Raw genomic sequence first — 25,237 nt, forward strand, 5'->3', positions numbered from 1 at the left:
TACAAGGTACATTTTTTCATTCTGTGTGGGAATGTGAAGAAGTGCAAAAGTTTTGGGATGGGGTGATTCAGTATGTTTCTCAGTTTACCTCTTCTCCGATTCCTTTATGCCCTGTATTGTGTGTATTAAGTATTTATGGAGACAATTGTTCTTTATCTAGTAAGGAAAGAAAATTAGTGGACTTATGTCTACTACAAGCCAGACGTTCTATTGCCCTATGTTGGAAGAATGCTAATTGCCCTTCCCTTGGACTATGGTTAAAAAATTTAATTTCTAGCTTGGCTCTTGAGAAACTTACATATGTAATAAGGAAAAAATCCTCGGAATTCAATGATATCTGGAAGACATTTTTGAACTTTGTTAAAGAAGGAGATATTGATGAGGCACTAGATGTGTGAAGATATGTAATATAAATATAACAACAATCAGGATTGTATTTATTTATTTTATTTATTTTATTTTATTTATTTTGCCTGCCAAGGCTTTGTGGTTGTGGGGATGGGGAAGAAGGTTTGATCATAAGTGTTCCTTGTTTACTTGTAAACGTTTTGGAAAAGTTAATAAAGATATGTTTAAAAAAAATAAAAAATACAAACGACAAAACCAAAATATACTAAAATTACTTTATTACAGTTGATTTCTTTGTCCAGTAGCCCTCTGCCAACAAAAGGAGTAATTACAAACAAAACATTACATTTGTCCCCTTACGTTTTCATAATTTTTGTATATTTTAATACACTTGTAATTGTTTTTGTTATGAATAGCCATAACAATTTTTCTAATCTCTCCAACATTCAGGGTTTTTTTTTTACAATCTATACATTTTAATACAGGTTATATATGGATTGCTTGGTAATGTTGAAGCAGGAAAACGAGACAACGACCATCAAAAGATAAAGGTTGAAATACTGGTAAACACACTGTACAGATGTACCACCTTTCTTGATTATTATTCATCCTGTTGTTTTCACACTTGTCAAAAGGGTCATTAAAACAAGGATGCTATGAGCTTCCAAAGAAATCTGCTCTTATAAAAGAGCACACCTCTCACCTTTTTTTTTTTTTTGAAAATACTGCATGACCCTGTTTGCGAGAGTAAACTCACATTTTGAGTCTATGGCTGTTCCTCTGGTCCAGTGATTCCATTAGAGTACTGAATGTAATTAAACAATTGGCATGTTATATGTATATCTCATGTTAATTTGTTACATTTGGCCTAAATCTTTAGGACTGGCTCTGCATTGGCTTAGTTGGGTTTAGTTAGTCAGACTGAGATAAGCAACTTCATTAAATCTGCAATCCCATGCATATACCAGAAGTGTGCCAAAATAGTGTTCATAGTTGGTAGTTATTATAGGTAGCACTGATATTGCAAACTGGAATTTCTTTTCCTGGAAAAATATTTGTAAAGCCATTCTGAAATAGGCATGATGGCAGTTATGAAGAGATTTCTCTTTCTTCGAACGAAACAAAATAAAACCCAAACCATTCATCTTTCAGATAATGAAAGTTCACAGCTGGTTCACAGATAACAGAATATGAGTACTGGCACTAATGAATATGGTAATTCATACCTTTGAAAGCAAGGAAAGCAAGAAGCAAAGAGAGGACTATGGAAAGGGATATCCTCTGAATAAGTGTAATCGCAGGGGAAATACATTTTTTTTTTTGGCTTTACTTGACACCTCTGAGAATATGCTTTTGTGTATATATATTTTTTTTCTCTTTTTAAATAATTAATATTAGAAACCAAGTTATTTTTTCTTTTATCTTCACAGTCAAGCAATTAAATTTTAGTCTAGTTTTAACGTGGGTCTTTATATTGATTTTCATTTATTTAAATTTCTAAATATACAATATACACACATTTTCCTATACATCTCACTTAAAGCTTTCTCCTGGCTGTATACCCTTCCACTATAATGTTTTATATGCCATCTGACATTTTTCCATCTTTCAGATAATGAAAGTTCACAGCTGGTTCACAGATAACAGAATATGAGTACTGGCACTAATGAATATGGTAATTCATACCTTTGAAAGCAAGGAAAGCAAGAAGCAAAGAGAGGACTATGGAAAGGGATATCCTCTGAATAAGTGTAATCGCAGGGGAAATAAAATCTTTTTTTGGCTTTACTTGACACCTCTGAGAATATGCTTTTGTGTATATATATTTTTTTTCTCTTTTTAAATAATTAATATTAGAAACCAAGTTATTTTTTCTTTTATCTTCACAGTCAAGCAATTAAATTTTAGTCTAGTTTTAACGTGGGTCTTTATATTGATTTTCATTTATTTAAATTTCTAAATATACAATATACACACATTTTCCTATACATCTCACTTAAAGCTTTCTCCTGGCTGTATACCCTTCCACTATAATGTTTTATATGCCATCTGACATTTTTCGTTGCATTTTTAATCATTCTTTTTCTACATGCTGTGATAAGAGTTCAGTTGGAGGGTGGGCGGCAGTCACTGGAGATCTGGGGTGGGCGTGGAAGAAACAAAGGCACTGCAGGGACGACAGCAGCAGCACCCACCCGCCCAGCAAAAACATTCAGCAGTCTCAAGCTTACCCAACCCAGACCTCCCCACCTATACATATATATTTCTGAAATTGTTTTCATATGAATCAATGTTTCTGAGAAAATTATATGCATTCATCTCCCGCTCTATACAACCGAAACCAGCTGCAAATAAGACCATGATAAAACCCACTGCATAAAGATTTAGAATCTTACCTATGAGAGGTAATGCACAGCATCCATATATTCATTCTTACCCTCACTAACATTTTCAAATCAGTTAAACACACTCTAAAATGCACACTGCATTTTCTCTGAATTCAAAACTTTTTCACATCGTTGCAAAAATGACTTCGGTCATTCTGGATTCTAGCTGAAGTTTGATACAACTGGCCAGAATGTTTTACATTCTTAGACCCTGAACTACAATTGATGCATTTTGTGCTTACCACGTGTATAAAATATGTATTTAGAGGATTAAAGAATGGGTGTAAAAGAAAGGGAAAAAAAGACCACGGTGCCCCTTTGTCCCTTCCCCTATGGCACTTTGGGTTAAGATGGGTGTTGTGGGAGAGCAGCGGGTGGTCTTACGTGAAGGACAAGTGCGAGCCATTGGAAATCTGAGAGGCGATGCTGGCACTCCTGCTCATCCCCTGCTCACTGCGGCCCCCTGTGGTGGCCCGCCGTACAGCCTGGGGACTGCTCCATAGCCCACCACTTCCCCCGCTCGAGCGCTGACTGCCCCCAAACCCGTAGTGACCCCAGGGGGGCGGCCCGCCTGAAGGCAGGCCGTGACCCCAAGGCTGTTGGATAGAGTCACTGTGGCTTGGGTGGTGGTGGTGGCCGTGCTGGCTGCCACTGTGGTGCCCTCCCCAGTGTGACCCCTGGGAGCTTGCACCGTGCTGGGAGCCCCAGCTACTCTGGGCCCCCGGAAAGCTGTGGCTGTGGCCGTCGGATGAGGCCAGGCTGGAGAGCACCATGTTGCTGAAGCCCAGACGCATGCTTTCAGAGTCAAACGCTTCAATCTCCCGGGCCTGCTTCTCTAATAGACTGCGGATTCGTTCTGAGCGCTCATTTTGCAGGGTAACCATTTCCTCTTCAATCTGACCAAAAACCAAAACAGAATCAGGTAACACTCTGATTAAGACATTATATTTTCTAAGCTGCTGTTGGTATAGTTAAGGCTGTAAAATACACCACATAACTTTTGCACAGATTTGAGGTATGGAAGTGTCAGCGCTAGCTGATGGAAGTCAGAACTAGTATAGTATATTTTTATTAGACATATAAGATGTGACTGTATAATATCCTGAGAACTGTATGAATAAAACCAGGAAACTTTAGGCCTTTCTGACTCACACTGTTTGATATGTGTTATTCTGTTCATGGTCCATGATAAACACGCTGCACCAGCCATTGATACAATGTAACGTATGCAGTGTTGGGCAGTAACGCATTACTTAGTAGCGCGTTACTGTAATTTAATTACTTTTTAAGTAACGGAGTAATTTAACGCGTTATAATTTTCAAAATAGTAATTAGAGTATAGTTACAAGCCGAGGTCTCTATATGTTACTGCCGCGTTACATTGCTGACAGAATACAGTGTTTTATAATCTAGAGATTGTAAAAAGGATGTAGCACACGCACTGTCGAGTCAAGTGCCAGTGGATTAGAGACCTGCTCCCGCGAGACCCGACGCAACCGAGTGAGGCGCGGGACAAGATGGGCGAGTGCTGGTGTGGGCGGGTAGACACTCGTGTGTGCGGGATGCGGGGGAATAAAATGATTCACGGGACTCCCGCAAAATAGAAATATCTAAACATGAGAGGTAATGCACAGCATCCATATATTCATTCTTACCCTCACTAACATTTTCAAATCAGTTAAACACACTCTAAAATGCACACTGCATTTTCTCTGAATTCAAAACTTTTTCACATCGTTGCAAAAATGACTTCGGTCATTCTGGATTCTAGCTGAAGTTTGATACAACTGGCCAGAATGTTTTACATTCTTAGACCCTGAACTACAATTGATGCATTTTGTGCTTACCACGTGTATAAAATATGTATTTAGAGGATTAAAGAATGGGTGTAAAAGAAAGGGAAAAAAAGACCACGGTGCCCCTTTGTCCCTTCCCCTATGGCACTTTGGGTTAAGATGGGTGTTGTGGGAGAGCAGCGGGTGGTCTTACGTGAAGGACAAGTGCGAGCCATTGGAAATCTGAGAGGCGATGCTGGCACTCCTGCTCATCCCCTGCTCACTGCGGCCCCCTGTGGTGGCCCGCCGTACAGCCTGGGGACTGCTCCATAGCCCACCACTTCCCCCGCTCGAGCGCTGACTGCCCCCAAACCCGTAGTGACCCCAGGGGGGCGGCCCGCCTGAAGGCAGGCCGTGACCCCAAGGCTGTTGGATAGAGTCACTGTGGCTTGGGTGGTGGTGGTGGCCGTGCTGGCTGCCACTGTGGTGCCCTCCCCAGTGTGACCCCTGGGAGCTTGCACCGTGCTGGGAGCCCCAGCTACTCTGGGCCCCCGGAAAGCTGTGGCTGTGGCCGTCGGATGAGGCCAGGCTGGAGAGCACCATGTTGCTGAAGCCCAGACGCATGCTTTCAGAGTCAAACGCTTCAATCTCCCGGGCCTGCTTCTCTAATAGACTGCGGATTCGTTCTGAGCGCTCATTTTGCAGGGTAACCATTTCCTCTTCAATCTGACCAAAAACCAAAACAGAATCAGGTAACACTCTGATTAAGACATTATATTTTCTAAGCTGCTGTTGGTATAGTTAAGGCTGTAAAATACACCACATAACTTTTGCACAGATTTGAGGTATGGAAGTGTCAGCGCTAGCTGATGGAAGTCAGAACTAGTATAGTATATTTTTATTAGACATATAAGATGTGACTGTATAATATCCTGAGAACTGTATGAATAAAACCAGGAAACTTTAGGCCTTTCTGACTCACACTGTTTGATATGTGTTATTCTGTTCATGGTCCATGATAAACACATTGCACCAGGCATTGATACAATGTAACGTATGCAGTGTTGGGCAGTAACGCATTACTTAGTAGCGCGTTACTGTAATTTAATTACTTTTTAAGTAACGGAGTAATTTAACGCGTTATAATTTTCAAAATAGTAATTAGAGTATAGTTACAAGCCGAGGTCTCTATATGTTACTGCCGCGTTACATTGCTGACAGAATGCAGTGTTTTATAATCTAGAGATTGTAAAAGGGGCCAAAGGGGGGCCAAGTTTGTTGGCAGGGGGGCACTGGCCCCCCAGAACCGCCCCTGTATGCAGAGTTTCTATTTAGGCGTGTTTGCAGCGTTGAGCAATGCAGTGCTGAAATTTGCGTGCTTACGAATCCTCTCATTATAACACACGAATTGTAGACATTATGAAAGATTCATAATGCATATATGTATTGTGTTATAACAGAGATTATAAATGCAGCGCTCTTTGCTGGCATTCTGCCATGCCAAACCATGCACGCAGCATGGCAACTATGTTGCTTTAGTTAAAAATAACAGTGCTCTGTGAATGTTGATGCTTTAATAACAAATATTTATCGGGAGCGTGTATGCTGGGATTTCATAAATTTCATGGAGAAAAAAGTAACGTAACTAGTAATGTAACTAATTACTAATTACTTTTGAAATAAAGTAATCAGAACAGTAACGTGATTACTTTTAAAAGGAGTAATCAGTAATTTAATTATATTTTCAGAGTAACTTGCCCAACACTGAACGTATGTTGGTAGTACGTGCTTCACCCTTAGAAAGTAAACAAGAGGATAGTTAAATAATTATAACAAGAGTTTAAAGATGAAGTCATTGGTTATGAACTGTATAAAAGTGGAAGCTGCGACTGGGTTCTGCAGGCATCTCGCTTTGTTGACTGCTGCAATAGTTTTATCTTTGACAACTCTGGAACTCTGTGACTTGAGTGCTTTTTGCAAAGAAAACAGAGACTTTTTCCACAACACTAGCCTGCAGATATTGGGCATTCAGAGTTGACAGATTTCACAGAAAATTGCATAGTATATGATGGGCACAGACTCTGATTTTTTATCTTCAGACTATGATTCCATCAAGTTGGAGGAGATCAATATTCTGAGCTGATTTCACAATATTATTTTTATTTGTCTTCTAGCAACGAGGCAGATGGTTCTGCATGAGATTGTGTTCAGAACTACTTGAAAGTCTGGTAGTGTGTGACCATCACTCATATTAGCGTATGATAACCAGTTTTTCACTCTAACCATTCACAAAGTCGCCAACTGAATGATGTGTAGTGTTCAGGTTTTGAAAGTTGTGTAGTATATTCCAGCCTTCAGACAAAATACTTGTCAAACTTAAACTTAATTTGTTCACCCTTGTGTCATTCTGAATCTGCATGTATGTTTTTTTGGAACACAAAAGTAGACATTTTTGAGGAATCTACACATTTTTCCAAATTCAAAATTGGAGGGTCAACATAAATTGCAAAACACTTGTTCTTGGGCATGCATTAAGTGAATGTGATGTGTCTTTTTTGAATTTTGGATGTGAAATTAGGCTAAACATCCTTCAATAATTTGAAGATGCTTCAAAGGTCATATTCTACTGAAAAGTAGTTCAAAAACGAGTTAAATGGAACATAAATGACAGAACTTTCATATTTGTGTGAGCTATACCTTTAATTCTTATTCTGGAATGTCAAAAACTCTGAAACTCTTTAAAACAACATGCCTCCCCCTGTGGTTTCAAGTAGTGTGGCTGCTTGGGTTTGTATCAGTTAACATACCTTCTGCTCAAGAAGAGCCCTCCTCAGTGAAACCCTCTGCTCCAGCTCTTTCCTCTCACGATCGTGCTGTGCATCTGTCTGCATCTTGATCTTGCTCTGATAAGCATTCAGCAACTCCAACTCCTGCTGCAGCTGCATCTTTAGCACCTGACATTCGGCCTCCTGTGCCTCATCCAGTCGCAGCTAAGGAGCAAGATGGGAGGCGTAGTTACATTTAGAATTAGTGTGTTAAAGACAAGAGAAGATGAATGGCACATTAAAATTAGGAGAACAGATTTTTGCCTCCTGCATTACTTATCCCACAACTGAATACTGTTTAGTAAGTAACTACATCAACTCCTTCAGAACTTTGTGACTGGTTCAAACTCTTCGATGGCTTTACAGGAAGAGATATACATATGCGTACACCTAACATGGCAGGTCACTCACAGCTTGTGTGGAGAGCATGTCATTGATGGAATGGTCGTACTGCTCAGCAAGGATGGCTAATTTCCGGGTCTGCTCCTCCTTCAGCCTCTTCAGCACAGCCTTGTGGTCAGACTTGGGTGTGGTCTCCAGGAGGTGGTTGCGCAGGGCCTTATACTGCCGTGTCTGGATTTTACACGTGTCCTGGAACTGTTTCTTGATCTGGAGCTCTTTAGACTAAAGAGGAGAATAGACTTACTGATTCTACACTACTAGCTAATGTACGTTACAAAAACAAGCATAGGCTACACACCTTAAGGCTCTTGGGCTGTTGCCGGACCTCCATGACATGTTTGCGGCGTAGCTCTCGCTCTCTGCGTTTGTTGTACTCTAGCTGGTTGGTGAGTTCAGTCTGATGCTGCAAGCGAATCAGCTCTGTACGCATCTTCTGAATGGTGCCCAGCTGCCTCACCTCCAGCTCCTGCATGGATTCATGATGGCGGAGCAGCATGGCATGTTCCAGATCTTTCTGCGTCTGGCGCTTATTTAGCTCCTGGATCAAGAAAATCTGTCGTTATACTTGTTTTCTTTAAAAATAAAAATATAGGAACTAAAAAAAAAAAGTATTTTTTTTATTTAATTTAAAAAATAATAGATTATTGAATTATCAAAACAGTCATTAGCTATGTCTTTGAGCAAAAGTGACGTTACCTCCCGTACAAGGTCTTGCTCTACATTGTGTTTTGCAATGAGGATTCGCCGTTTAAAGCGCCGACATTCCAGCTCCAGGTACTGCCGCTGCCGGCGGAGCAGGTTGGCTTCCTCCTCTGCCTGGTAGTGCTGAAAGTTCTCCTTCTGCTTCAAAAGCCACTCCTGCTTCTCTTTCTTAGGGGTGGACTGGTTCTCATTTAGCTCCTACATGCAGCGTGGGAAACATCAATGGGTTGTAAAGGGAAATACATACATTTTTCTTGCTTTTTTTTGTTTTAGTAATAAAAGGCAAAATGTAACTACATATTTTTATATATTTGTTATATATAAAAATTGTAAAGACCCCTGTGGTGAAAAATCTGGTTTTTGATATTGTTTACATGTTTCTCTGGTGTTTTTATCTTGCTTAAAGATAAACCATGTGCAAATTCATCAGTCAACACCATTGCTGAGGATTTTCTCCTTAAAACTACAGTGTAACAAAGATAGTCTCAAAAACGTGGTTTTAAACTACACCTGTTTCCTACCGTCACAAACGTAACCAATCGCGTCAACTTGTGAGATGAGGCTTTTCATATCTGGGGCCTATACCTTGAAGCTCGTTTAACTGGCTAGCCAGGTAAGTTTTAGTTTAGCTAACTGGGTGTTAGGCACCATGAAAGTGGTTTGGGGTTTGGCTTTCAGCAGTGTTCATCACCATAGTAACTTGTGCTCCACGGTTAAATTGGTGACGGCAGGGAGGCTTTAAATCAATAAACATTCTTTTTTAATTCATTAAGCAAAAAACTATGAATATTACGGTTTTCAACTAGATGATTTTTACTAAACTACATTTTTACTGTATTTTACTTCTTGCTTTAAACATTTTGAATCAACTTAGTAACAATGTTTTCTCTCATCCTCTGGATTGTATATTGTTCATTTGTATAACTGTGTAACTGTCAAATGGCTGAACAATAGAGATACATGACATTATAGCTGTATTGCCTATGCCCATTTCCGGTATTTTTCATTTGTCTTCATTTCATTACACTGTTCAAGCAAAAATAATCTCACAGATCTCAGAGGTCAGTTTAGGTAGAATTATACCAAGATGAAAAACACCATTGGTGAATTCATATATGGGTAAAAAGCCATGCTTGAGCATGTGTGTTTACCTCTTTCAGTTGTTCCTTTCTTAGCTTGTACTCTCGTTTCTGTGACTCCAGGAAGCTACTAAGCTCTTTCTTTTGCTGTGCTTTTTGTAACCGGACATCTGCTCCCTCAGCTCGGAGTCCTGCTCATGTTCCTGCATCTGGCGTGTCACCTGAAAGAAGGGAGAGGAGGAACACAGGGAAATGGAACAAAAGTGAAGAAGAGGAAATAAAAATAATCAAGAGACGTCTTGTGAATTTTGAACATTACAAGAACCTGAGGCTGAGAGTGAACAAAAAATTATTGTGAAGCCATTCACCGTGTCTACACTGAAAGCAACCAATGCCAAGGTTCATAGATTATAAATGAGTAATGTAGTTTTGACGCGTTTGCAGGGTTGTGAAGCATTTCACTACAGAGCCACTGTGACTGGCTCACCAGATAGGCTGTGCGGATGGTGGCAAAGTGCTCGCGGTTGCGATGGTGTTTGCGTTGCGGGGGCTGTGCGGGTGCCGCCTGGGCTTCTGGGGGACGAGGACGCGTTTCAGGATCCTCAGGGTAAACTTCCTCTTCTTCCTAATGGACACAAAAGCAGGAAACATATATTAGGTATCATGAAGTTCAATGTTCACAGTTACTCTCTGATTTGGGTTATGCAGGAAGGCATGAAGGTATCTGAGATCTTTTATCAAGAGATGTGTGAACGTACAGGCTTCAGGTGTATGACCGAACTATTAGACATAACAGTGTGGTCTTTCTCCAGGTCATGGTCACTCTTGTCATCAGCAGCGTCAGGAATGCTGTTCACTGAGCTGCTCTGAGAGCTTGCACTGATTGACATGCTGGGAATGGACTGATTACTGCCCACACTGCTCACTGTGCCCGTGTGACCAGGACCGTGCTCTGGCTCCTAAATACACATACACAAAAAAACAGCAGTTCAGATACTAGGGCTGGCTCGATACCACTTTTTCAGAACTGATCCCGAGCCGATACCAGAAATTCTGAGTATCGGCCGAAACCGCTACTGTTCCGATACAAGCGCAGGTGTTTTTTTTTGTTTTTTTTTTAAATTTTGTTCGAATTTCTATACCTCAATGTGCTGACCTGATCATCACTCTTTTGTGTGTTAAACACAATCTACCACATATAGACAACTTCACTGTAAATAAACAACAACAAATGACTAAATATATAATCATAATCTATAACAAAAATACTACTATATACTAGGTTAGTGGATAATTCAGTAGCAAAAGTTACTCTAGAAAAATCATGAGTGCACAATTTTATAAAATCTAAACATTTAATGAAAAAAAAACATTATTTAGTGTGGAACAAATAAAAGTGAATAAATGTAGGGCTAAATCTGGTAAAATGTTAAACACTGCTCTTTGTATTGTAAAATACATAAATGAAAAATAAGTAATATATTTATATATTAATTAATATACTATAAAATGTAAAGACATTTCTTTTAAATGTATAGCACAGTAATGAGGCAACAACATATGATAGATAAGACAACAAGAAAGGGTATTAATAATGTTTCATTGCGCAAAAGTATTATAACATGAAAGGCTCCTATACGGAGCGGCACAAAGTGCTTTATGCACATCCTGTGCGCAGAATGATGCGCTTGAAGCAACACGGAGTCACAGCGCTCCGCATAGAAAAGTTCAAAGCACAGAGGGAAGAGATATTGATGCGTAGTGTATTATATCTGTACGATAGTTTATTGAGCCTTTTCTTTTAACAGTTTTAAATTTCAGTTACTGTGCACATGAAGAACAATTCATAGTGCTCTCTACTCCAGTGTTGTGATCTAACAGACACCCGGTAGAAAAAAACATGATTTGGAAACAGCACTAAACTCCAGCAAGATAAAGTCCTTTTATGCAAAACCATTGATCTTTATCTACAGATCAAGGATAATAATAGGAACATGGAATAATCTTGAAGAGAGTTTTATCGTCTTGACTGTCATAGCCAAACGCGATACACAGTTTGAATGCTGAATGGAGGATGACAGACAGCCGCAGCGGAGAGAACAGTTTAAGTGAACTTGTATTTAACGACTTAAATATTCATCTGTACTTCACATTGAACTATGGAACGGTCTCAGAACACTTGAAATATAGTGCACGAAAACTTTATGGGGCTTTATAATGTTTTTGTGCCTTTCGTGGGGCTTAATAATAACAAGGAACAGTATACGCAGAATATCGGATTTGGATCGGTCTCGTCTGACCGATACCCGATCCGGCAGAAAATGCCAGTATAGGAGCGATACCGATACGGAGTATCGGATCGGCGCACCCTTATCAGATTCCAACGGTCATAGTGATATAAACAACTCTATTTTGAAAAAATAAATAAATAAGTAAACAGAGTTTCCAGACTTTGAACATTTTGAATGTGTTGATTTCGGGGCCCACTTTATATATATGAGCCAGTCAATATTAAAACACTGGAACTAGGTAAGGCTCGAGATCTGACCTCATCTCCCTCCTGGGTCTCAGTGGTCGGCCCATTGTGCGCCTCCTGAAAGAGGATCTTCTTCATCTTGCGGTACTGCAGGTTGTCCAGCTCTCGGACCGCATCTTTTGTCCGCAAAATTAAGTCTATCAGAACAGATTCTGGCCTCTCTCGCAGGACGAAGGCATGCTATGGTTTTAGTAAAGAGTGCAGAAAATAAGGCAGTTGTAAATATTCAGGTGGAATATTAATATGATTAAGAAACAAAAAAGTTATTTAATTTAAATGTTGATAATTTAGTGCAAAGTAAACACCTGCAACAGATCCTCAGAGTGTGGTCTGTCTTGAGGGATTTTCTGGAGGCAGGAGTCAACAAAATTTCTAAAATAATCCGTCCTGATGAAAGAAAATGATACAGCATGTAAATCAACTAATGACTGCTCATTAATGCAGAAATGCCTCAATATTTTTCATAATATACATCTTCATGTATTTGTTCTAAATTGACTTAAATCGGCCATTTAAAGTGACTTCAATAGGGTTTCTGCAGGTTTGATGAAGGTTAATTTAAGAATTTTTAAGACCTTTTTAAGATCAAGTAAAGAAAATGTAAGCAATAAATTAAAGGATCATAATATGTAATGTTGTTCTCTAAATTCTAGGAACCACACAATGAGTTGTATTAGCAACACTTTAAAGATTGAAGAAAATACAGCTTTCTACCAATCTCCATTACTTTTTAATGAATTTTGCAAAAATAAAATAAAATAGCTTAAAGGTGGGGTAAGTGATTTCTGGTAGCCAATGTTGATATTTCAAATCACCAAAGCAAACACGCCCCTACCCCAAAAGGGTCTCGCCCCTATTTTGATAGCTCCGCCCCACACATACCCAACACACGCAACAATTAGTTCTGTGAAACAAAGCAAAACATGTTACACCGTGTCTACACCGGACGCGAGCAGCGCTGCGCGACAAAATACTATAGAAAAAATATACTCATAAATACTCAAAAATACTCATAATCAGTGATGCTGTCTACACCATAGATATATATACATATCTATGGTCTACACTGGATGCGGCGCGGCGCAGCGCGACACGACAAATCCCCGACAGAAAACTGCTGCTGCGTTCGATTTATGACGTGTTGACACAAATTTCAAATGATTTTCAACGGTTGCTTTATTGCGTCCAGTGTAAACAGACTTTAGCTGTTTAGCTGTTGCGGCGCGACAACTGTCACGTCCAGTGTAGACACGGTGTTACTCACCTATCGAGAAGAAACACATCAACCTCGGCGTCCGATCGCAGGCCTTCCGCTCCTCGAGTTCTCTCCAGCGCTGGAAAGCTGATCCGATATTTACACGGGTCCTACTTCTTGCCTTATCGTAAGCCTTCTCTTGTTCTGCAGACATTTTCCTCTTTTGTTTTTATCCACCATCTCTATCTTTCTGTCGTTGCTCGGCTCGGCTAATGTCCGTTCTGTGCACTGAGCGCTCTCTCCTCCACATCATGAGTAGACACGCCCCTTACTACTGATTGGCTACAAGTTTGTTTTGGTACTCGGCCCGACTCAGTTTTCTAAAGCGTTTTTGAAAAAATACATACCCCACCTTTAAGGCTTGAATACTTCTGCTCCAATCACTAGAATATGAAAAAATAACCTTTACCTTCATAATACAAAAAAAGTGATGTTCTTCCCCAGTATTTTTGTCTTATTTTTCAAATGTCTAAAGACTCTTAAATCAAGATACATTTACTGAAGAAACAAAAGGGAAAATACATTTTCATACCCTATTTACAGATTTTTGTTCGTTTTCTAACACAATTTTCAATTTCTCAGAAAACATTCCAGTTTTAGAAATGCATGCAACATTCAATTACATTCATCAGTTTAATTACTTTAACAGTTTAAGACTTTCTGCTCTGATTTCAGACCTTTTTAATGCCTTAACTTGTGGAAAGGTGAATTAAGACTTTTTAAGACCTTTTTAAGGCCCCGATCAGACAATGCGTTTTTCAGGTTTGTAAAGCGAGGCGCACCGCACTGCCTTGTTTTGGTTGACTTTTTTTTTAATTTAGAAAAGAGCAGTGTGCTACGTTTTTTTTGTTGTTGTTGTTCTTATACGCAATGCCCAAATCAGCGGTCCTGTCAGTCTAATCAAGGATTTTAGTGAAAGTGAAAAGTGAAGTGACGTGTGGCCAAGTATGGTGACCCGTATTCAGAATTTGTGCTCTGCATTTAACCCATCCAAGTGCGCACACACACAGTAGTGAACACACACTCGGAGCAGTGGGCAGCCATATTGCTGCGGCACCCGGAGAGCAGTTGGGGGTTCAGTGCCTTGCTCAAGGGTCTCACCTCAGTCGTGGTATTGAGAATGGAAGAGAGTGCTGGTTATTCACTCCCCCCACCGACAATTCCTGCCGAACCTGAGACTCAAACCCGCAAACTTCACGTTACAAGTCCGACTCTCTAACCATTAGGCCACAAGCGAGCGCTCTAAAATCTTTGGTTTGCTGTTAAGTAAACTGTCATATTAGCAGAAACTTTTAAAAAAAACACAAGTTTCTCCTCCATTATTCAGGACATTTCCTGACATTCCAAGCAACTGTAAACTTCTGTCACCACAACGGAAGGCCCACCTCTCCATTCATTCGATTGGACAATGGACAATGACGTCGGACGCTTTTCTGCTCAGTTGATTTTTTTTTTCAACTTCAGTTGCTCAGAGTGCTCCTACAAAAATGTAAGGTGCAACAGGCTGCTAAAACACGAGGCGCCCGGGGCGCATAAACAGCACGCAAAACACTCACTGCCAATAGAAAACAATTTTAAAAAGGCTCCTCTTACTGCAAAAAACACATTCTGTCTGATTCTAGCCTAAGACCTACAAGAACGTTGCTTCAATTAGAAGAACCTTCATTTCAGCCAAACATACATTGGTTGTAAAGTAGATTTAACTAAATTAATATTTAATTATCTGCATTTATATGCACCAAATACACAGCAATATTTACCTAGAAATATTTTTACAAAAACTATTTAATATCTGGAAAATGCCACTTTTTATATTTTATTTTGAACTATTTTAACTTATTTTAAACTTCTCTAATGCCATTTTTGCTACTGAAGTTTAAATCAGAAACTTTATTAAAACGGTTTTCTTAATGGCTTGCATACTTGCTATTCGCATGAAAAATAGTCAATTAAAATACACACACAAAATAATCACCACAATATTTGATTTACTACCTAGCCCTAATGCAAACAGCTATTTTTGTGTATATATTAGTGGACTCACCATTCACTTGATTGCAGTGTAGGGCTCTCATTCTGCGCTATGTGGTATAAGGCACTCATCGCATTCATGTTAAACAGAGGAGGTTTCCTTTCCGCTACAGCAAAAGGGAGAAGAAAAAGTAAGACTGACTTTCACAACATGAAAGATGCACAATTCAATTTACAATGAGCAGCACTTCTTTGTCACCTAGTTCTATGCAGGTGATCCCAAGAGACCAGATGTCAACCTTTCCATCATACTGTCCCTCGTCCATGGCTAAAATCACTTCAGGGGCCATCCTGAGAGGAGGTGGCCATGTTAGTAACCAGGCTGTGTGAATGGAATCATTATTACTCAGAGATAACCAGTGTGCTCACCAATATGGTGTCCCCACAAAAGAGTTGGCTGGAGAGGCAATGGAGGCAGAACCAAAATCTGCCAGTTTGACTCGTCCAGGCTCGGTCAGCAGGATGTTCCCAGCTTTGATATCCCTAAGTGAAGAATGACATGCATAACAGTCAAAATTAGAGGTAGTTTCCCTCGATTACACAGGCAGTGCTGTCTGAAGAATAGTTAAATATCTGTGTGACTTTGCAATTATAAGTATTTTTGAATTAATTAAAATGAATTGGCTCGTAAGAGTCGTTGAATTGGAATACAGTGACCTGTATGTAGGGTTGCCAACCGTTCCGTATAATACGGAATCGTCCCGTATTTAAGGCATCAAAAAAGCATTCAAGTTTGGGTGAATGCAAATTGGGTGATTATTGATCATAAGCAAGTGTGCCGCACAAGTGAAGCCAAAACGTTTCGATCACCCCCAGGTGGTTGGTCCCAGTATAGGTCATAAACCCCGCCCTCTTCATGTAATCTAATTGGACGTGAGACAAACTAAATAATAAAGAATTTAAAAGGAATTTTGGTTTTAGTTAGTTATGTGATGCTATAAAAACGGGAATGTGACGTCATGATTGACAGCTGAGATTGACAGCTTCTCTGAGCAAACTGAGGCACCAACTAACTTTTTCGGGATCTTCAGGAGGAGATTGGAGTTGCATTTACCTTATTTTAACACAAGCCTCTTGTACGGCAAGCAGCAGACAAAAATTGGAGCAGTCAGGCTAATTAAAAAAGGGTCAGGGGCGTGTGTTTGCGATCGACTCTGCGGGAGTGTGGGCAGGACGCGGCTCAATTCGCTCACTACTGCACAGACTCGGGTCCCAAGTTCACTACTGCGCAGACTCTGTTCCCAAATCAGCGCAATATGTCCGCGCCCTATTGGGACATTGGCTGCTTCACTTTTCTTCAATGGAACATTCAGCAAGGCAGGAAAACATGCAATAAACCTGAGAGAAGACGTCTTTCACTATTGTAAGTTAATGTTGTTAAAAAGAGAAGAAAAAAAGGCACATTTTTAACATTTTAACTTAGTGTATTCTTAAAATTGGACCTCATTATTGAAGCACAAATTTAAGAACCAAAAGCAGCCCATACTCTGAGTCTCTAAGTTCTCTTTAATTAAAAAAATATGCATTTTCATTCATTCATAGGGTTTATGGTGGCAATAACATTTTTTAGTTCAAAATTTTGCCATTGTTTTTAAAAAATGCTTTATTGACTTGACATTTCAGACCTTCAAATTTTATGCCATATAGCCATGTATGTAGACTATGTAATTTCACAGTATATCCACTTCTTAAATTACTACACCACTTGTGCAGTCACAATTCTATAATGGTACAAATTACTCAGGCCGATGGTTTGTGTGTGGTTTGTGTGTAACGCGTGTGCCATTTTTTTTTTTTAATGTATGACATTAAAATTCTTTATAGAGTAATTGTACATAAATAGGTTAAGCAAAAAGTGATTATTTTTGAGAACCTTTTATACATATACTTAAAGGTGCAGTAGGAGACCTTGGAAAATGCTAACTTTAGCCTGATAGCACTGAAAGTGAACGTCCCACCCTCCCTGCAATCGCCATCCAAGGCCACGCCCCCTGAACGCATTTACGCTCACAGACCAGAACACCAGAGACAACATTACAATAGGCTATATCAGCGGTTCCCAATTCCAGCGCCCTCCTGCTCTGCACATTTCATATGTATCTCTTATCACGTGCGACGTTTGTTCTATTCGACCGTGAGTGCCCTGGGAAGTGTACATCACCAGATATTCCGCCATGATTCCAGTTCGAAGCGAGCATATGTGTTCCATACAAAGGGCATTAAAGTGTGCGAGACGTGAATTTAAATAGTATTTATTTACAGAGACTTCAAAGAGAAAGGAAAAATTTAAATCGCATCATATGACCCCTTTAATGATTGCTATCCGGATGTGAAGAGACTTTCAACCAGCATAACAAAAAATGTTTCTGAAGACAATCACCTATTGCACCTTTAACTGCAGACACGGAAATGACATACACTTGTGGTATAGTACAAATATTTTAGTTTCCCTTATTCTGTCCCTTATTTTCCTATAACGAATCACAATTGTTCCTTATTTTTCCTTTCTGAAGTTGGCAACCCTACCTGTATGTTTGTTGTCCCCTGCATTTAATTCAGTGCAACCTTACAACTAAAGCTAAAACAACTTCCTTTGGCACTACACTGTGCCATAACTGAATAAGTGCAGGAAACCTTGTCAGAGTATACAAAGTGTTCTGCTACAAGAATGCAAACGTTCAAAAACAGTTAGCAGAACCAGTGTCATGAAATTCATTTGGTTCCAGTGGAACTGGTTCTCTATTCCTAACACCACTTAATGAACAAGTACTCACTTTGATCATCAAAAAGAAAAACCCACAAACCTGTGAATCATGTTATGGGAATGAAGGTATGCAAGGCCCTGCAAAGCACCATGGGTAACTGCTGCAATCTCAATTTCCTGAAGGGGCTTCTTGTGAACTAAGCAAAAGCGGTAAAGGTGAATGTTCTTCAAACTGACAATCATTTACAGTTACATTAATGCATTTGACAGAAACTTTCATCCAAAGTGGCACACACTGCATTCAAGGAACTCATTTTTTCAGCTCATGCATTCCATGGGAATCAAACCCATTACTTGGTGTTGCTAGCGACATGTTCTACTGTTTAAAAATAATACACCTAAATATTAAAGCTATGCTTTGATTATAACTAAAGTATGAAAATAAATAAGCAAAACCCATATTTTGGATGTAATACTGATAATGCTTCCAAATGAAACTAAATGTTTTGTATCTTACCTTCAAGGAGGTCAGAGGCAGAGCCCAAACAGTACTCCATGACAAGCTGAAGAGGGGAAAAAAAGATGAAATGGTTATTGTGTTTATATACTCATTAACATGTTATGCCAAAGAGTGAGAGTGAAAATTAAGAATTTAGAAACGAAAGAGAAAGATCTTACCCATGCTGTGTGTTCCCGCAGATAGCATCCTTTATACTCTATGCTGTTTGGGTGTTGTATTCTCTGGAGGAACTTGACTTCCTTAATGATATCCTGCCATTTCTAAGTAAAGACAAACAAGCATTAAATCAGCCAGAAAAGACTACAATGAATTCCAATTTTCCACCAGATCACTGCATCCACTACTGACGTGAGCAGACTGGACATACTGACTTACTAGTACAGCTCCTGAAAAGGAAAGTCAGTCCTAAAAGCTTCTGACGGATTCTTTGTAGAGATTACGTGTAATCCGATTACTGCTAATCTGAAACTACAAAGGAAACGCTGCCACCAGCAAAAGTATGAATGGCCGTGGTGCTTCGCTTCAATCTGTGGCGTTAAACAAGACTTAATGTGACTTCAGCAATTGACTTTAATTTGCTTAATTTTACTATGCCAAGTCACTATTTAAGAGCCAAGCCACAGTTGTTTGTGAATGTGAAAAAGTCAAGTCCATGGGACAAGAGTAATATAATGCAATCACTGTGCCCACTAGGGCTGTCAAAAAAAAATTTGAATTTCGAATATTCGTCGAATTTAAAACAAAAATCCACATTCGAATGCAAAAACGTTGCATTCGAATTTTAGGTGTGTTAAGGAGGCAGCCTTATCAGCGGCGCACGAGATGCGATGACGATGTATCTTATGCTTTTAATGATGCGCCCTCTTGTGGCCTCAGGTGAGAAGCCAAAAGCTCTTCTTCACCCTAACTGAAATTATGCATTTTAAATTAGAATATAATTCGAATTTTGATAATATTTAAGTACAAAATTCGAATTTAGTTTTTCAGCCATTTTGACAGCCCTAGTGCCCACCCTCAGAAGGAAAAGCTGAATCCACAACTAAACTGTTGCATGACTGTATGTAATGACTGTGGAATGTAGGAAAACTGACCTCATTAGACTGTTTCCCACTGTAGGACATCTTCTTGATGGCCACCACCTCTGCGGTCCGCACATCCCGTGCCTGAGCAAGATTTGCATCAGATTTCACAATTTAGTCTCCCAAACCTCTTATTATGTTCTGTAGCATGCATCAAAATTATGAATCCTATTCTACACACTGCAACATTTGATACATACAAAATACACTGCGCCGAAGCTGCCATGACCGATCTCACGGAGGTCTGTGAAGAGCTTCTCGGGGTCCTCTCTGAAGAACAGGTCTGCGATCTCGGGGTCCTTCAGGCTCCCTGCCCGGCTGGTGGAGGGCATGCTGCGAGCCGGAGGACGCACCGTGCTCGCAGGGGACTATCTGGCCGTGCGACTGCGACACGTAAGGCCCCGCCGGTTACTCATCTGCCAGAGGGAGGCAGTGTACACACAGAGACCTGAGGGGGAACAAACAAACAAATATATGACCCTGGACCACAAAACCAGTCATAAAGGTAAATTTTTCGAAATTGAGATTTATACATCATCTGAAAGCTGAATGAATAAGCTTTCCATTGATGTATGGTTTGTTATGGACAATAGGACTATATAGGACAATATTTGGCCGAGATACGACTATTTGAAAATCTGGAATCTGAGGGTACAAAAAAAATCAAAATATTGAGAAAATCGCCTTTAAAGTTGTCCAATTTGTGACCCTGGACCACAAAACCAGTCATAAGGGTCAATTTTTTGAAATTGAGATTTATGCATCATCTGAAAGCTGAATGAATAAGCTTTCCATTGATGTATGGTTTGTTATGGACAATAGGACTATATAGGACAATATTTGGCCGAGATACGACTATTTGAAAATCTGGAATCTGAGGGTACAAAAAAAATCAAAATATTGAGAAAATCGCCTTTAAAGTTGTCCAAATGACGTTCTTAGCAATGCATATTACTAATAAAAAATTAACTTTTGATATATTTACAGTAGGAAATTTACAAAATATATTTATGGAACATGATCTTTACTTAATGTCCAAATGATTTTTGGCATAAAAGAAAAATCAATAATTTTGACCGATACAATGTATTTTTGGCTATTGCTACAAATATACCACAGTGACTTAAGACTGGTTTTGTGGTCCAGGGTCAGTATGTCAACATATGTAATAGGGCTGTCACTGTATCATAATTTCACTACACTATTATTGTGGGCAAAATAAATCACAATAACAATATTATTGTGATGTCCGGCTTTCTGCAGCTTGGAGTGTTCTCGGGTACTTTTTTTTTTTTGCAGGAGTGGCCCTTTGTAACTTGAATGTGTAAGGCTTCCAGTGTCATCCGCATCTAATTATTTTTAGCTATACAAATAAGGGTTGGGCCGATAAACAATGCCATCGTCCATCGCTGATGGCTGACAGACATCAGGATGTTAATCACACTATGTAGTGCAATGCATGCTTTCAATTTCCGCGCAGTTACTTCAAATAATTATTAAATGTTTTTTTCTGATTAGGTAATAACATAATATTAACATAACATAATAAAGTTGTTCCGATCATAATACAAATTACATTCAAAACAGTTCAATGAACACAATTTAAACAGTAAAGATTTTATTATGCAAAAAACGTCTAACAAATTATAGGCTAGACGTTTTACACAAACCAAACGAAGCATACAAAAACATCAACAAAATTCTAAATAATTTAAATTAAATAGATTAGAACTTTGATCGTGGGTGTTGGATTATAAATATATTACAATAAAATTTAAATATCCTAATAATAATTAAATTTAATGTTTTAATCCTCTGACGTCTGCTCCGCATCGCTCTTTAGGCCCGGGTATAATTCACTTTCTGCGTTCTGTTCCTTCTCCCGCACAGCTTTCAATGTATACTCAATTGTGGATGAGTGGAGATAGACAAGCTTGACACGTGCAGTATAACCAACTTGACTTGCTCCGTCTCAGCATTCACCTTGCACCTGCGCTATTGTTTGTTATTCTTATAGTTATTAACCTGTAAAAGCTAATGAATCAGAAGTTATAAAATAAGGTGGACACCGCCATCTACTTTGTTGGAGTGTCAAACAGATTGTTACTGGCACTGTATTATTTACAAAATTATCATATGTGTAGCATTTGAGGCTTTGAACTTACAGCCTTTCAATGACCTGCCCAGTTCTTTACTTTCCTTTTACAAACTTGTAGGTGGAGCACAGAGTTGCCAATGTAAAATGAGCTAGATGGGTGTCTGTGGTTCCTGAACAGGAACAGACCAAGAGGCCATAGAAACTGTTTTACCTTCAGATACTGATTCTACACAATGACCTAACCTTTGTTTACAGGCTGTAAATAAAGTAAATGTAAGTAAGTATGACAGCTGGTGAGCTCCCAGCTTTACAAACTTGTAGGTGGAGCACAGAGTTGCCAATGTAAAATGAGCTGTCTGTGTTTGTGTCTGTGTTTATGTCTGTGGTTCCTGAACAGGAACAGACCAAGAGGCCATAGAAACTGTTTTACCTTCAGATACTGATTCTACACAATGACCTAACCTTTGTTTACAGGCTGTAAATAAAGTAAATGTAAGTAAGTATGACAGCTGGTGAGCTCCCAGCTTTCACATTGACCTGCTCTGCTGCATTCTTATTACCTCGTCAGGCTCATTCAGGTTGGGAGGGAACTGAAGCAATGGGTTGAATAATAGTCAAACTCTGGGCGTATTCACAAACCATTAGAGCTGATTAGCTGGATGAATAAAAGACCAATTGTGGGTAGGTTACCCCTTTTCCATTCAAATGGAATTTCCACTGACTTGAGAGCCAAAGCGATGATATAACTGACTATGTTCCTACATAACACTTGTGCCATGTTTATCTGTATGACTAGGGAGGTTATAAGTCTTTATGCCATGAAAAAGCTGCTTTTGATGCAAGTCAGACATTAATAATAAATAATATGCAGTACTTAATTCAGCAATAAAGTGGCTGGAGCTACTGGGTACTGTGATGCATCATTTCCATTTCCATATTTCCGGTCCAAGCAGCCTTGATTATAATAAGAAAGATCTAGTTTTGCCTTGTGTCAGTTGTTGTTACGTTAAAAACTTTACTTGGTGTTGACTAGGGATGGGCATTCCAAGCAAAAATAATATTCGAAAATCGCACCCCTCCCCCGCATGCACACACAAACACCTATAAACTGAGAGAGACGAAGAGAGATGGGATTCACAGTACTTGGCAGTACTTACCACAACTTTTACAAGATTAGATGTTTGTCAGTGGTGCTCAGGATCTGCAAATCATTCGCCATCATCCTATCGGTCATCTCTCCTTACTCTGTTTATGTGGTAAGTGAAATGTTAAGTACTGTAATGTAACAGGCTACCGTTAGCAAGCGGCTAACCATGTCCCTTTAGTGGCCTCGTAGAACGTGTTATTTGTTTTCCGCACCTTTTTGAATACGGATTCTGCCACACCTCTAACCCAGTCGGGGGCGTTTGTGGTCCACACAGAACTCTTATTTGACATCGTCCCAAGTTACTGTAAGCATTATATGCTACGCAAGTCTTTTTTTATGCAACGCAAGTCTACAGTGTGCGCGTGAGACAATGTGTTCTTCTGTCGTCTTTGACAGCTTTTACGTGCGTTATTGGCAGCGCCACCCCCTGCTTACATGAACGCGTCACCACCGCATCAGCACGGAAAAAATGGGGAGATTTTTTAAGACAATAATCGCACAACCTATTCGATATTCTATAATTAAATCAACTAATCGAATATTCGAAAATCGTGACCCATCCCAAGTGTTGACATTATACCACCCTTAGAAGCCTGTGATGTTATATGTTCCTGGTAGAGACCAGCAAATTTGTCCAGTGCACAACCTATTTTACAGGTGGAAATGTGTGTAATGGGTACAGATTTGGCATAACACCCATTTTGCTGATACCTAATATGTTGCTCCAAAACAAATATACTTCAGAATGTCCATTGTGCGGTCAATAACAACCACTTGCCTTTCCACGGTCCTTTATCACTCCTGCGGTGACTGCATTAGTCAAGGCCTCTGTGAATAAACAACAGATTTAGACCTTCAAAATGTGTTCCTTAGACATGTGATAAAGGAAAGCTCGAGTCACAAGACAGGCCGTGGAGAGCAACCACCAAATGCTCAACGTTATGACATGCTGGGATTTTTATCTGTCTCCTCGGAGAAAGGTGCTCAGATCAGTAGATTTGTACATTTTCTGAAGACAACGTTGGGGGCCGTTCCTACAGAACATGTTTTTGAATTCCAATGCACTGCTTTTCTATTGTTTTCAGCATTTTAAAAACACAGCGCAGTTTATTTAAAAAAGTGTCTCTAGATCTTTCAGTTTTTTCATTCTACTGTCCTGCCTCTCACATTTTTAAACACAAAAACATTCAGTGTGAATGCCCCTTAAGACTGGAATACACTACACAACATTTGACCAGATTTTATCCCTGATTTGAAATCTGGAGGAATTGACGCTAGTTGCCAAAGTCAGAGCCAGTCTGCAGATTTTGGGTAGTCGGGAGTTGACAGATTTCAGATTAAAAATCACGTAAAGTATGATAGGCACAGACTTTTTTAGCTTTAGACTGATTCCATCCAGTCAGCGGAGATCAAACATGTTTAAAAATTTCTGAACTTATTTTTCATTTGTCATGCGTCTCCTTGAGTTTGTTGTTTTCGGAATTACTTGAAAGTCTGGTGATGTGTAAACCTCACTCATTTAGTGTATGATGCCCTGTTTGTCTCTGTAACCATTTGCTAAGTCATTAAGTGTGTAATACCTAGTATTTTAAAATCTGTTCAGATTTTATAAGTCGTGTACTGTAATCAGTAATTGTGCTTGCCCATACAAAAGTAATTGCCACAATTCCAGGGTGTTGTTGTGGGTGGTTGCAAGGCCCAGAGCATTGCTATACAGTTTGTAAGGTATTTTAAATGGCTTTTATGTGGTTGCTAGGGTGGTCTTCGAAGTTGTTTGCTGGCAGTCAAAAGAGGATACCCTCTGTAGACATTCTCGTCCCAAGATACGGACCCCTCTTTTTAGTGCAAGTCTATAGGATTTTCAAATTATCAAAGTTTGGGTGGTTTGGGTTGGGGGAGGATTCATCCCACAAATTAGAATTAACCTCATAAGAGAAAGTACTTCAACGTAAAAACTAGGGATGTCAATTTTCGATCATTTTCATGATCGATCGCAGTTTAAATTAACGATCAATTAATCCATTAATCGTTAACCTTAATACTGCAAAATGCGTCTATTGCAGTGGCATATAGTCATCGGCATGACATTAGGGCTGGTCCGAATCCCCTTTTTTGAGCTTCGGAGGGAGGGGGCTGAACATATTCTTCTCTCTAATAAAGGCAGGAATCTCTTTGTGTCTGTCTGGGTGTTTGCATTTTTTATTATGTCAAGAATAGGGTTGTGACGGTGAGGAAATTTTCCCACAGGTTAATCGACGTGTGACTGACCGGATAATACCGGTATCACCGTGGGGGCAGGGGCGTTCCCTCTTTTCCTCGCTTTCCTTCACTTTTAAATAGCTTGTAAAA

General features: G+C 39.5%; 1 long non-coding RNA gene and 1 pseudogene across 1 annotated transcript; one reads left to right on the plus strand and one right to left on the minus strand.

The window, feature by feature from the left end:
- Positions 1-2,609: 2,609 nt before the first annotated feature.
- LOC107728951 (uncharacterized) lies at positions 2,610-4,629 on the plus strand. The gene is made up of 2 exons (XR_001638530.1): positions 2,610-2,753; positions 4,359-4,629. It is a non-coding gene; the product is annotated as an uncharacterized LOC107728951 (long non-coding RNA).
- LOC107728950 (serine/threonine-protein kinase TAO1-like) lies at positions 4,605-20,088 on the minus strand (annotated as a pseudogene).
- Between the last annotated feature and the right edge of the window lie 5,149 nt (positions 20,089-25,237).

Source organism: Sinocyclocheilus rhinocerous, unplaced genomic scaffold (genome assembly GCF_001515625.1).
Source record: "Sinocyclocheilus rhinocerous isolate Xijiao unplaced genomic scaffold, SAMN03320098_v1.1 scaffold908, whole genome shotgun sequence".
NCBI lineage: Eukaryota > Metazoa > Chordata > Actinopteri > Cypriniformes > Cyprinidae > Sinocyclocheilus > Sinocyclocheilus rhinocerous.